The sequence below is a fragment of the Misgurnus anguillicaudatus genome, unplaced genomic scaffold (assembly GCF_027580225.2).
Source record: "Misgurnus anguillicaudatus unplaced genomic scaffold, ASM2758022v2 HiC_scaffold_28, whole genome shotgun sequence".
Taxonomy (NCBI): domain Eukaryota; kingdom Metazoa; phylum Chordata; class Actinopteri; order Cypriniformes; family Cobitidae; genus Misgurnus; species Misgurnus anguillicaudatus.
In genome coordinates this window covers 2,809,973-2,823,170 of record NW_027395278.1, presented here as the reverse complement: position 1 = coordinate 2,823,170, position 13,198 = coordinate 2,809,973, and positions in this window count along the sequence as shown.

Sequence of the window (13,198 nt, the reverse complement as noted above, 5' to 3'; positions counted from 1 at the left end):
AACTTTCATGGATTCACAGATTGCAATTACCGTTTTTTTGGTGTGTAATTATAAAGTAATGTAACTAGTAGTGTAACTAATTACTGTTGGCTGAATGTAATAAATAAAGTGATGATATTACTTTTGAAAGATGTGCCTCATAGAGACAAAGCGCAGATATGCTAATTTGAAAACCACGCCCACCGGGGGGAGCAATCCAACCGTCTCCATTCACTTTGTATTGCGAGAGGTCGCCTGCTTGCGTTTAAAGACACAAAAGTGGATCGCCGATTATGTTTCCCTCCAGTGGGCGTATAGTTCTAATAATAGTAGTACTATGAAAAGTTGCCTTTTTCCACTTTTGTGTCTTTAAACGCTCGTTTTTTGGGTTCGACAGCTTATAAAAACATATTTCTGTGTTTGTTGGCTTGTTAGCTGTACATCCTGTCACACCGCAGCTTTTGGGCATTATTACACTTCTAATAAAACAATTATTTAAAGGAACAGTATGTAGGATTGTGGCCAAAACTGGTATTGCAATCACAAAACTTGTGGCTAAAACTGGTACTGCAATCACACAACTGATGGCCAGTACACAACATGACAACATAAACATCAGTTGAGGGCTGCAACTCCACTTTTTAAATGACAATATCCTGGCCGGACCACTGTTGTCAGTGATATGAGTATTTGAAATAAAAATGATTTCTTAATGTCTAGTGACATATCAGGGCCATTTTATGATTAATTGATATAAATTTCTTACATACTGTTCCTTTAAGCTTCCAATAAAATTTTCCGAAATATGGTTTTGGTCCTTTAAGGTAGTTGTTATCACGCTGATATATGTTCAGTATAATTTTTGTGATAAGTTTAATTTTAGCTAGTAATTTGATGCTATAGAAACAGGGCGTGTCGTTATGATTGACATTTCTGATTGACAGCATCTCTGAGCGAGACTCTCGTAGCTTCGAGGGAAGATTGAAGATAAAACTAACTATTCATTGTCGATCTCTGTGTTATTTCACACACTGACAAAAGGAGTTGTATTTAGCTTACCTTATTTTATCAAGCCAGTCAAAAGAGGGGCGTGGTTGAATTGGGCGTGCAAGTGTTTGGGCGGGAGTTTGATACAGCGGCTTCGCCTGTGGCTCCACAGACGATTCTTTCTGTGCATACCCTGGCTCCAAACTGACGTTTTTACATAACATGGCAGCGGCCATGGTCGGACATTTTTACCTTCACTTCATTACAAAGTAAGGAAGTGACATTATCAGTTTGAACTTACCTTAATAAGGGAAAGTCGCAGGTTGATGTGATGTTAAAGTGCAAAGTGCAGGCAGTGGGTGGCAGGAAACCTGGGCTGTTTGCGTGCACATGTGTGGGGTGAACATGAAGGTGATGGAACAAGTGGGGACACTCAGACCCCCATGCGTGTCCAGAGACGTAACTGAATACGACCAAACCTTCATGATCCAATAAGACTTTCAAGCTCAGGTTGACTCCCACAACACATTCCAATCTCTGTAATGAGAGACAAACAGGTCATTTAAATTTCATACAAAGACACAGATCCTCGACAATAATGTGGGCATACAGTTTTTTTCTTTCCACCCATTTAGACAAACCTTTTACTAGCGTCTATAAGCTTTGTTTCACTTCAGCTTTTTTCTCCTGAGGGCTAAGAAGCCATTCAGCAAGCACTCAGGCTTCAACATGTCAGACATGAGCGCTGGAGGCCTGTGAGCTGCTTATCTCCTTGATGAACCTTAAGTTAATGCCTAAGGGGGAATATTGCTTCCATCTCTTTCACACACTTTTACACACACACACGCACACTTCATGTTTCATTATCACTGTAGGACTGTGAGTGAGCACCAAGAAATGACACGCTTTGATAACCCGCTATTTCAAAATAACCAACGATATCATTGTTATAACAGACAGACAAACACAGACCTGATAGCAGGCTTATCTTATGACTAGCTTGAAATGAGTAATCCGTCTGCTAAGGGCAGTGTACAAAAATGTATGTTGGAAAATAATGCTTATTTGTGTTAAACGGTTCATAAATGAAATATGACAATGATCAGACAATATTTACAAATTAAGATGTTAGCTTGTGGTGTGTGGCCTGTATGTATTTTACATTCTAGCAGGTATCCTACTTTATGTTTAACTTTATAGGTATACTAGGTTCCCATTTTTTGGGAAAATGGTAAGTTCTGACCTTTCAGAGGTGATTTTTGAAGCCTATTAGTAGGATCATCTTACCGCAAGTTTAGCTAGAAAGATTATGATAGGTGACACAAGGCATCCAGTGTCAAAAATTAATCTTTCGCTTGCAGGTAGAACGTGCTGGGAGGTTGGGCGGGAGGTGTAACTGAGCACTGGAAGAAAAAAGTCACTTAACCTGAGATTGTGTTTGTAAATCTCCCCACAGATTCTCTAAGGCAATGTTCCATCAAGATTAAGCCTAACCAAAACCAGTCGGGCCTGTTTCAGCCATCCCTCTTCTCCTCGGGGCACGCTCACTTGCTCAGACAAATCACACAAACACACATGTACACACAAGCCTTATTTCTCAACTTGACATAAACATATGTATACAATAGAGCATAAAATCTCTCCATTAGTAAATAAGCCTACTGTTGCTACAAAGAATGTGTTTCGAATATAGTCAAATGTCGAAGGGATGTGGAAACTCTAATAAAGGTCATGTGTCAAAAAATAAAGTTTGGGCAACCGCAGAATATTCTTTTTTTTAAAGCTACTTCACAACTTTTAGTCGATGTGCTACCAGCCACCTTCAGAGTCACACTTAAGAGTGCATTCGCTGGTGGGGTTTTAGCACCCACAACTTCTAGTGAACTTTTAACTATATGTTACCTAATCACGCAAAAATACAGATGAATGACATACAAATGTTTTCACTTCAGTCAGATTACCCTATGTTTATGTTGGTTAAAGGCTGGTCTAGATGGGACACCAGCCTCCCAGATATGGTAGTGACATGCAATGCTGGCCTTTTTTAAACATTCACTCATTTTCTATTTAAAGGGACACTCTACTTTTTTTGAAAATATGCTCATTTTGGAGCTCCCCTAGAGTTAAACATTTGAATTTTTACCGCTTTGGAATCCATTCAGCTGATCTCTGGTCGGCGGTACCACTTTTAGCATAGCTTAGCATAATCCATTGATTCTGATTAGATCATTAGCATCACGCTAAAAAATATCCAAAGAGTTTCAATATTTTTCCTATTTAAAACTTGACTCTTCTGTAGTTACATCGTGAACTTACTGTGGGTTTACACCAAACGCGAAGCGTGCAATCGCATCGCGTTGCTCGCTCTAGATTACTTGCGGGATTTAACTTCGTTTCATGCAAATTTTTTACTCGAGTTAAATATTTTCAACTTGGGCAAAGACGTGTTTGATGCGAGTAGCGCGTGTTTTCACAGCAAACGCGCCGCCCATAGTAGATTACATACAAAGTCAATGCAAAGACGCGATCAGACGTGTCCTCGCATGAGGGCGATGCGAATGATGCGTCTGATCGCGTCTTCGCATTGACTTTGTATGTAATCTACTCGTGCAAATCGTTGAACTCGCATCTGGTGTAAACCCACAGTAAGACCGACAGAAAATTAAAAGTTGTGCTATTATGATATTACGCAGTGCCCGAAAATAGTCCCCTGCCATTACAAGTTACTAAGGGGACTACTTTCGGCTGCTGCGTAATATTATTGCGCCTCCTGCAGCCATGTAACAGCAGCAAAGTCCTTGATTATTATGCCAGAATGAGAGTATAGTCCTATCTGCCTAGAAAATCGCAACTTTTAATTTTCGGTCTAGTACACGAAGTAACTACAGAAGAGTCAAGTTTTAAATTGGAAAAATATCCCAACTCTTTGGTTATTTTTTAGTGCGATGCTAATGGTCTAATCAGATTCAATGGATTGTGCTAAGCTATGCTAAACGTGGTACCGCCAGACCCGGAGATCAGCTGAATAGATTCCAAAAAGGTAAAAATCAAATGTTCAATTCTAGGGGACCTGGAAAATGAGCATATTTTCAAAAGTAGTGTGTCCCTTTAATCATACAAGTGGGATCCAAGTTAAAATGTCATTCTGAGTACCACCAACAATTACTTTAATGCATTTCAATGTGATTTTATGGATAAGATGTCTTTTACACCATGAAAGTGTATTTTGGATCAGTACATACAGTATATTCCCTGAAATTCAAACCCATGCGGCCTTGGATTTGTAAGCACCTTCACTTCTTCATCTGAGCAATAGGAACACTAGAAAGTTCAGGGTGTTACTGAACCCGTGTGAATTCAGATGTCTTTGACTCATATAGTTGCTCACAGCTGTACAGGCAGACTCAGGCGTGCTGTCATGCTCATGTAGAAGCAAACAGAGGGTGAGGGTTGCATGCTCTATTGTTTAGGAGAGGAGATCAGGTTGTTTTTAGGAGTCCTGGAGAGACCCGAGGAGGTCGGAGGAAGAGCAGCACAATGAAACTCAGAGAGCTTCATAAATCACAGCTTAAATGATCCACCACCTGTTTGTGTTTGTGTCTGTGTGTATGAGTGTGTTCACTGTCCTCTCACAAATCACTCAGAAATCATTTTCACTTAGCATTCGAATCGCTACAGTTGAACCTGTTTAACCCCATACAGTGTAAGAGGCCAACTAGGCAGCATTTTTAGGCATGACAGGTGCACTATAGATACAAAGGATATTTTAAAGCTTTTAATATAGGCCAACAACATAAACAAACAGCTTTTGTGGAGCAAGCTTAACTTCCTAGACTTCCGCATAGAATCAATAACAACAGAGTCTTTTAGAGTAGTATATAAATTAGTAGTAAATTACTTTCGGTCAGATATTATATCTAGCTATAAAGTAGTTAAAGAGCACCTATTGTCCGATTCATGATTTTACATTTCCTTTGGTGTGTAAGTGTGTATTAGTACATGTTAACGATATGTAAAAGGTACATACCCCAAAGGAAATGATGACGCGAGTTATCGTCTCCAACGTAAATCTCTTTTCTTGGACTACAACAAACACACGGATTGTAGGCAACAGTTTACTTCCTGGGATTGGTGATGTAGACAAGACCGACATTATTATAATTCCTCCCACTTCAGACTCAGCCTGTCCTGTAAGTTAACTTCTGTCAGCACTGCATTGTGACTGAATCTTTCAAACATGGTAAGGAGTGTCACATCAGGGACACGGCGCTTTTAAAATCGATGAAAATAATGTGTTTTTTGAACAATAAACCATGCAAACACATTGTATTATACCAAATACACAAAATAAGATATTTTTAGCAATGAAATAGGTGCCATTGTAATTTATGTATACAATGTTAGCTACAGGTCCTTGAATTCTTGCATGGCTGCGAAACCTCCCTTCATAGCAGTGATATATATAAATAAAAACTAAAGGTTTTATTTATGACAGATATTTGTTCCAGAGCTCAGTTTAGCCACTAGCCAGCTGAATAAACACATGCAGGACATAGATTAACTTTAACTAAGTATTATGTTTATACATCGTCAATGGTCAGGTGTAAACGGGTGATACTCTTTAGACCTAAAGGGTTCATGTTTGTACATGCTGGTACCAAAGGGTAACAATTAGTACCTCAAAGTACATATAAGTATCTCTAAGGTACATATTGGTACCAAATGTATACACATCTGTAACTAATGGTACATATTAGGACCTTTGACAGCTTGGGACAAATTTTGACCAATTTTCTGACAATGTAAACTATGTTTGTGTATTTGTCTACCCATTCTCACCAAGATGCGTACAAAATAACACGCAGTGTGATATTGTGCAATGCTTTTGCGTGCATATGATACGCCAGTTCTTCCCATTCACTTATATGGCGAATCGTTTCATGCCGTTTTATTTATTGGTTTCTCATTTGTTTTCCGTTTTTTTTTTAAACCATTTTCGCTTTGGTTTAGGGTTAGATTTCAGATTTGTTTAAGCAGGTTATTTAATATACAGGTTTCTCTATGTTTTTGTCTATATTTAAGCCATGGTCGCTTGGAGTTGGGGTTAGAGATGGGGTTTGGGATGTCATTTTTATATAACAAAAAGTTGTTCTAACCCTGAACCCAAGCGACAACGGTAAAAAAAAACAGAAAACAAATGATAAATCAATAAATAAAACAACATGAAACGATTCGCCATATAAGTGAATGGGAAGGATTGGCGTATCATATGCACGCAAAAGCGGAATTTGGCGTATCTATTGCACGATAATCACACTGCGTGTCATTTGTACGCTTTTTGGTGAGAATGGGTTGGTATTTGTACATGCCTATGCATATTTGCTGTCTTTTGTAATTTTTTCATAAGGAGTTTGTGATCTTTGTCACTTCAAACATTGAAGAAACTTTATCTTAAGACAGCGGATGCACAAGCCCATTTATTTCACAGAAAAATGCAAATGGAATCCAGGTGTGGGGGGGATTGTTTTCTTTGACATAACAAAATAAATGGTTAACAGCTCACTTTTTTAATGTAGATTGACAGGAATAGGCGAGTTTGAAGGCCCTGTTTGGGTGGGTGGAGAACGGAGGAGAAGAATAGGTGAAAAAGAGCTTGGGTGGGTTGTTTGTTTACATGGGCAAAACCTCTATACATGATTCTGGGACAAATCAGTTTTCTTGTGTCTGTGCCAGAATCCATAATGGTGAAAAAAAATTATGTAATTTTCAACCCCTATTGGACACATGGGGAGACGGTTGTTTGGAGATAGCTTTTATTAATAAATCTTTCAACTACCAGTTGAGCTACAGTACAAAAATGCTTTGGAAGGAGCAACAAAAGCATCAAAGCATTTATGAATTTTACTTCTATAATGTAGTTCTGAAGAGGCTGTACTCATATTTTGTAGACTTACAGAACAAGCTTTGTTTGCATACCGAATAACGAGATGTGTTTGGATAAACCTAAACACATCCTTAGACAAAGGATCATAAATTCTTCCGCGCAATACTTGTCTGGCTTACCCACAGCAAGTGAGCTCAGTGGAACATATGCTTCCCGGACTGTGTGTGTATGCCTGTGTCATCGTTTAATTACTTCGCATCAGCCTTGTACTTGGCTTTAGTGACAATTTGCACATCTACACCCAGCAGGCACCATGAGGAACAAGAATGTTTGCTGGAAGAACCCCTGGAAACCTCATGCCCAACGCTGTGGTCAAGGTACATTCTCCAAAGCGTCCATTATGTTGAATTCTGTTTGTTATTTATCAAAATCAACACAAAAACAAAGCCAAACAGAAACGGAAAAGTCACATGATGACCTTTTAATAGTGGCCACTTTCAAACTGTTTACCTCAAGCGGTTTTCTATTGGCTGAAATGAGGAAGAAAGAAAAAATTGCCCGTGATGTAAAAGTCCACAGTTTAAATAGTCAAGGCCAGAATAGGAAAATAAAACCACATTCAATTAAAGTTTATTTCTATATCGCTTTTCATAATTTTGCATTCTTGCTAAGCAGCTTTACAGTAACTACATATTAGTAAAGACATGAGGAGAAACAAAAAAATATGAAAATATAGAATGATGTACAAAAGATATACAATAGCGATACTTTGTTAGTTTGTCAATGGGACCCTTATATTTATGTTGTTTTGTTATTTAAAATCCATTATTATGAATGTGTCAGGATCCCTAATGTTATTAAGTGTATTTAGTCTTGTTTCTGGTGCCGGGATCCTGACACCCTCATATGCGTGTTCTGTGTTTGTGTGGAGAGTCTGTTATTGTTTGTTATTATCCCCTTATTAGTTCCCCTATTTATATGCCATTGTGTCTCTTGTCTTGGTCGGATCATTGTGTATTTGTGTGTGACACTGTCAGGAGTTCTTGTCTTGTTTTTGCCATGTCTTTTATTTAATTCTTGTCTTGTTTACCCCCTCAAGGGAGTTTTTGTTTATTAATAAAAGTATTTTGAGTTGAGAGCTGTCTGCACTTGACAGAATGTAGGTTTAGTCATTCAACAGAAAAGTGGCTGTAGAGGAATGGGCAGGATTGGGTACGACCATGACAGTCAGCAGATCTGCATGATTTAACCTGTGTTGGGTGGTAAAGGTAGGCCTCCCTCAGGCGCCAGGCGGCTGGGGAATATCTGATATGGACTGGGAGGGGTTACAGAGATCAGATTGGGGAAAAAGAGTCTCTGGTGTCCCTCTAGCTTTGATTTAACAGAAGAAAAAACACAGTATTAAAACAGAGGAAGACTTTCTTGAAATGCACACCTTGGTGAAAGCTGCTGGTGTATAATGTATCGACGGTGGGCCCCTTTTTTGAAATGCTGCCAAGCCTGTGGCCACTACTGGCAGTCACATTAATACAGAACAGGAATAATGGCAGCGAAGGAGGGGTCGGAGCCGAAACATTACCTGCCAATTACAGGGGCATAGGGGCTGGGGGTGGGGAGTAAAGCGTAGGAAAATGCAGAACATATGGGAGGTAACACAAGGGTGGACACCTGACCTAAAGGGGGTCAAAAATACAGCTCACTCCCTGCAACCCTAACAGTTCTTGGAGTCTGGTCGCTGGTTGAGGCCGTGTAATGTTTATATGTAAAACCACTCCAGCTCTGCGACACGCAACCTCATGGAAACAACGGCCAAGAACCACAGCCAACCATACGTGGAGCCAACAGACACACACGCCACAAATGCTTGAATCAATTCGGAAAGCTACGAGGTGAAAATTATTGGTTAGCTTGCTGTTGACAGGCCACGTGATGGAATTCGTTCTTGGACTTTTTAGGGGAAGAAGAAATAAACACGGGCAAAGAAACATTTTGGCTTTATTTCCCATTCTGCCCACCTGAGATGTATCAGATCATGAGAAAGAGTAGCACCATCAACTGGTCATGATTATGTGGAAACTCTGAGTCACTGCGAAGGGGTCTCTTGTTTTATTTTTATGTGCCAATGACGCAGTCGCTTTGCAGCTGACTTTGAGTTTTTATTGTAAACACAGCTACTGCCACTGGGCCAGCTGTTAAGCTTCGTATTTCTCTCGCCATTGAAACGGATCTCTTGTAATCTTGTTAAGATTGTTTCTAGTTGGACTACTGGTTGACCCATCAGAGAATGAAGATGCTCCTCATTGATTATTTACGTACAAAGTTTCATAGAGTCATGTCAAAGCTTTTTGTTTGTTCTCGTAATAAGCGAATAATGAGAACTCAATGTCTCCTGTGCCTTCGTCTCAAAGAGAGGAAGGAAAAACAAGGACTGAATGGGAAAGGCAGAGATGGTGAGTAAGAGAGAGATGCTGATGAAGGCAGAATGAAGGGAATATAAACTGAAGTCACAGCAGCTGTGTCGAGGGCTACAGGGACGATCTTCCAGCCAAGTTCCATGTCCGCTCTGATTATGAGCCTGGAACAATGCGGCCCATTGTGGGCTCACTGCTTCACCAGTATCTCATCACCCCCCTTCCCCGAATCCCCCCTCCTAATGCCCCTTTCTCGGTCACTCACACAAACACTCTTTATAGATATGACTGCACTTTCATAAGCGACCACAAATCCAGACGAAGAGATGCTTTGAAAAAACGCATCTGTCTTGCGATACTGCTTTTGGCAGGTTAAGCGACTATGAGCAGTCCAAGGTCTGGATTGTTAAAGCTAAACGGAAACACGTCTAGGTGAGTCAGCCTATTTGACGCACGGGCCCCGTATAATCCTGAATCACCATGATCGGCTTTAAATAACACTCAGAGAAGTAAAAAGAAAGCAGGTTACCTCAAACCACTGAAATGTAAGCCCTCTGTGCTATTACCCTACATTTTACCACTTTTTGGTTCGCTATATGCTTTGACACCGTATGTGGAGACAAAAAGTCAGTCAGTCTGCACTGTCCTAGTTTTAAGAGACAGGTCCACATTCTCAGTGCTCCTCCCTTCTCCATACTGATACTTAGCCTTGAGTCAGCAAGATTGTCATCGTTTAACCTAGTTTTATGAACAGTTGATAATTGAGTTGCATAAATGTATAATGTGGTCTAATTCTTTCATAACTTGTTCCGTGGACTTTTTAGCTGCAATATAACACTTTGTATAAGAAATAAAGTGCATAAAACAAACTCTAGCGATACTAATCAGATTAGGGTAAATATTGCTTAGATTTCTCCCTTTTAACGATGCAAAAGTTTTCAATTATGTATCGAAACTTTGTTTTTAAACTTAGTTTGTGATGTTACCAGTGGCGGCCAAGGCCTTAAATTTGATGGTGCACGATGCAAAGCTCGTCACAACATGTATTTAGCCAGTCATGTGTGTGGCTCATCATGTCAAAATATGTGAAGAGTTTGGTTCCAAATCGCCATAAGCGCCATTTAAAAAAAAAATTACTACCAAAATTAACTTTATGCAAAATCAGATATACGTTGTGTTATTCTGTCATCTTTTTTCCATTTTTTCCCAAAACACGGTAAGCACCAGTCCTCCTTCTCTGCAGAATGCAATAAATTCGCTCAACGAATCACAGCGCACCATTCCACGCATTGTAAACAATAATGGCGTTGCGTTAAATACACACGGAATCCTTGTTTTCCCTTATCTAACCTTTGCAATTTGTGATCAACAAACAAACAAAAACAAAATAATACTTTTGACGGAACTGATAAACCTGTAGTGGTTTTCCGTGGCGGGGAAGAAACGTAAGCCACGGAAAAATGTTGCCTGTTGCTTGTTCTCACACGACAGCATCACGTTTCTGTCATGCTAACACATTGACCCCAGGCGATCTTATGAAAAACTTTCCATTATTTTACTTGAAGTCAATAAAATTGAGCAGAACCAAAACATTTTACAGCTGATCGCTGTCAAAAAAGTTCAGTGACGACGTCCCAAGGATGACAGCAGCAATGACTTATGTTCTTAATACAGAGTAAATGTTTTGATTAATGTCATTATGTTTTGATTTTTAATCAGTGTATATCAATAGACAACTAAATGAATATAACATGGCAAAGATGAATGCACATTTATATATTGATTCAATAGATTTATAGCATTTTGCGGAAAAAAATATCAGTTTTTATAATAAATCTTTGAAAATCAAATTATGGATTTAAATATTTTATGTTATTATAACGTAAAGATGCTATGTGAAAGTTTGTAACAGAAAATCGTGGTTTTCATCTTCTTACTTTCCTGGTATAGAAAACACATTTTTACCGAAATTAGTCAAAATGGATTTATTGCGTTTTGGAACCAAACTCTTTATGTGTTCAGCGTGTCATGTGAATCACGTGCATCATGCATCTTGTCAAAATAAGCACCTGCTGTACACGCATCTAAAGGGTTTATGATAAAAGTGACACTCAGATACTCGCTTAATCTCATGTGTAATCTGAGTTTACTGTTAAGTGAGTGTCTTGCAAGTATTTAGTGAACATGAGCGTTTCTTTTCCGATACAGTGAAAAAATAAATTTCTTTGGACAAAAATATGTTTTAAATATATGCTAAATATATTTTAAAGCGTAACTAAACCCCTGGTCAGAGCCTGACTCCACCCACTGGCAATATTTGAAAAATGCAAGAAAAGTGGGCAGATCCCAACGGAGGTAGAGGGGACGAACCAAGCTCGTACCAAGTGTGTGGTGAGATCGTAACAAGGGCGTGGTGAGCTTGAACCTGCTTACATCACGAGTCATTTTTTGGACCCAACATCCAATAGGAAAATTCAACTGCAGTAGCTACCGTTTAACCTGAAGAGGGCAGCACTCAGACGTTTTTACACCATATATTGTAGTATTGAAACACTTTATATCCAAATGTCAAAAAACGTACTAAAATCAATGAACAGCACTAATAAAGCATCATTCTTACAGATCATTAACTAAAAAAAGTTGGTTTAGGGTTTAGTTACTCTTTAACATTTGAAAATATATGTTGATATGAAAGTTAAAACTAAATATATTTCAAAATGTATTTCAAGGGCAAGCAAATACATTTCAAATTTTACAACCATACTGTATGACAAGCAATATATTTTAAATATATATTCTAAATACAATCTAATTTTATAAAGTATATTTTTGAAGTTGAAAATATATTTAATTTTAACCGTTTCAAACCTGTTATGTTACAGGTCTGTAACAAAGTTCTTCTTCCAATGCGACGTGAATATATTTCCTTGCTTTAAATATATATTTATTTTTAAAATATTTCAAAAATGGCCAAAAATATATTGGGGATCAAAATGTATTTGTATATTTAAATATATTTCAAAACATATTTTTGCCGGCACATATTTTGACAAGACGCATAATGCACATGGTTCACATGACACAACGAACACATATTTTGAAATGACAAGCAACACACATGACACTCCGAACACATATTTTGAATTTGCGTCCCTCAGAAGAGAAGTCACCAGCTGCCACTGGATGTTACTAGTGTAACATAGTAACAGTGAATCCCTGCAGTTTAAAACATTTAAAAAGTCTTATGACTTCTTGAAATAATGATAACAAACCACTTGTTGATTTCAAAAATAATGCTGATATTCAAGGACCGCAAAATTAGTCCAAACTCAAACAACAATGGGTCGTGGCACTCCACACCCAAGTGACCAGTAATCAGATAAAATTTCCCCCTGGAAACAACAGATGCATAGCTGCTTTAATCACCAATATGCAACACCTGTGGTAAAGAGGTGTAGTTACATATTTTATAAAACCTCCTGAGTAAGGGGGCAAAAGTGAGAAAGTCAAAGAGAGAGAGGGAGGTGTAAGTCTGATTTTCATGAATGGGATATACAGATAAGGGATGAATACAGTTTTCTGTATTTCCAGGCCGTGGCTGCTTCAGTTTCAACGCATTGTGATCTGATTGGTCGCAGCTGCAGGAGACACCCAAAGCACTATGGGAATGAAACAGCAGCTGGATTCTGTGCATAGCCTTAGAACCAAGAAAAACAAGCTTTGTGTGATTACATTTTCAAATAGGCTACAGTGTCCTATGCTATTCACAAAGGCCGCAGCTTTTGTGTACACATTACAAACACAGACAGCAAGTAACATGCAATTTTATGTTTTAAACAGAGATGGCGATAGAGAGGCATTGAGGCATTAAAGGAATAGTCTACTCATTTTCAATATTAAAATATGTTATTACCTTAACTAAGAACTGTTGAATCAT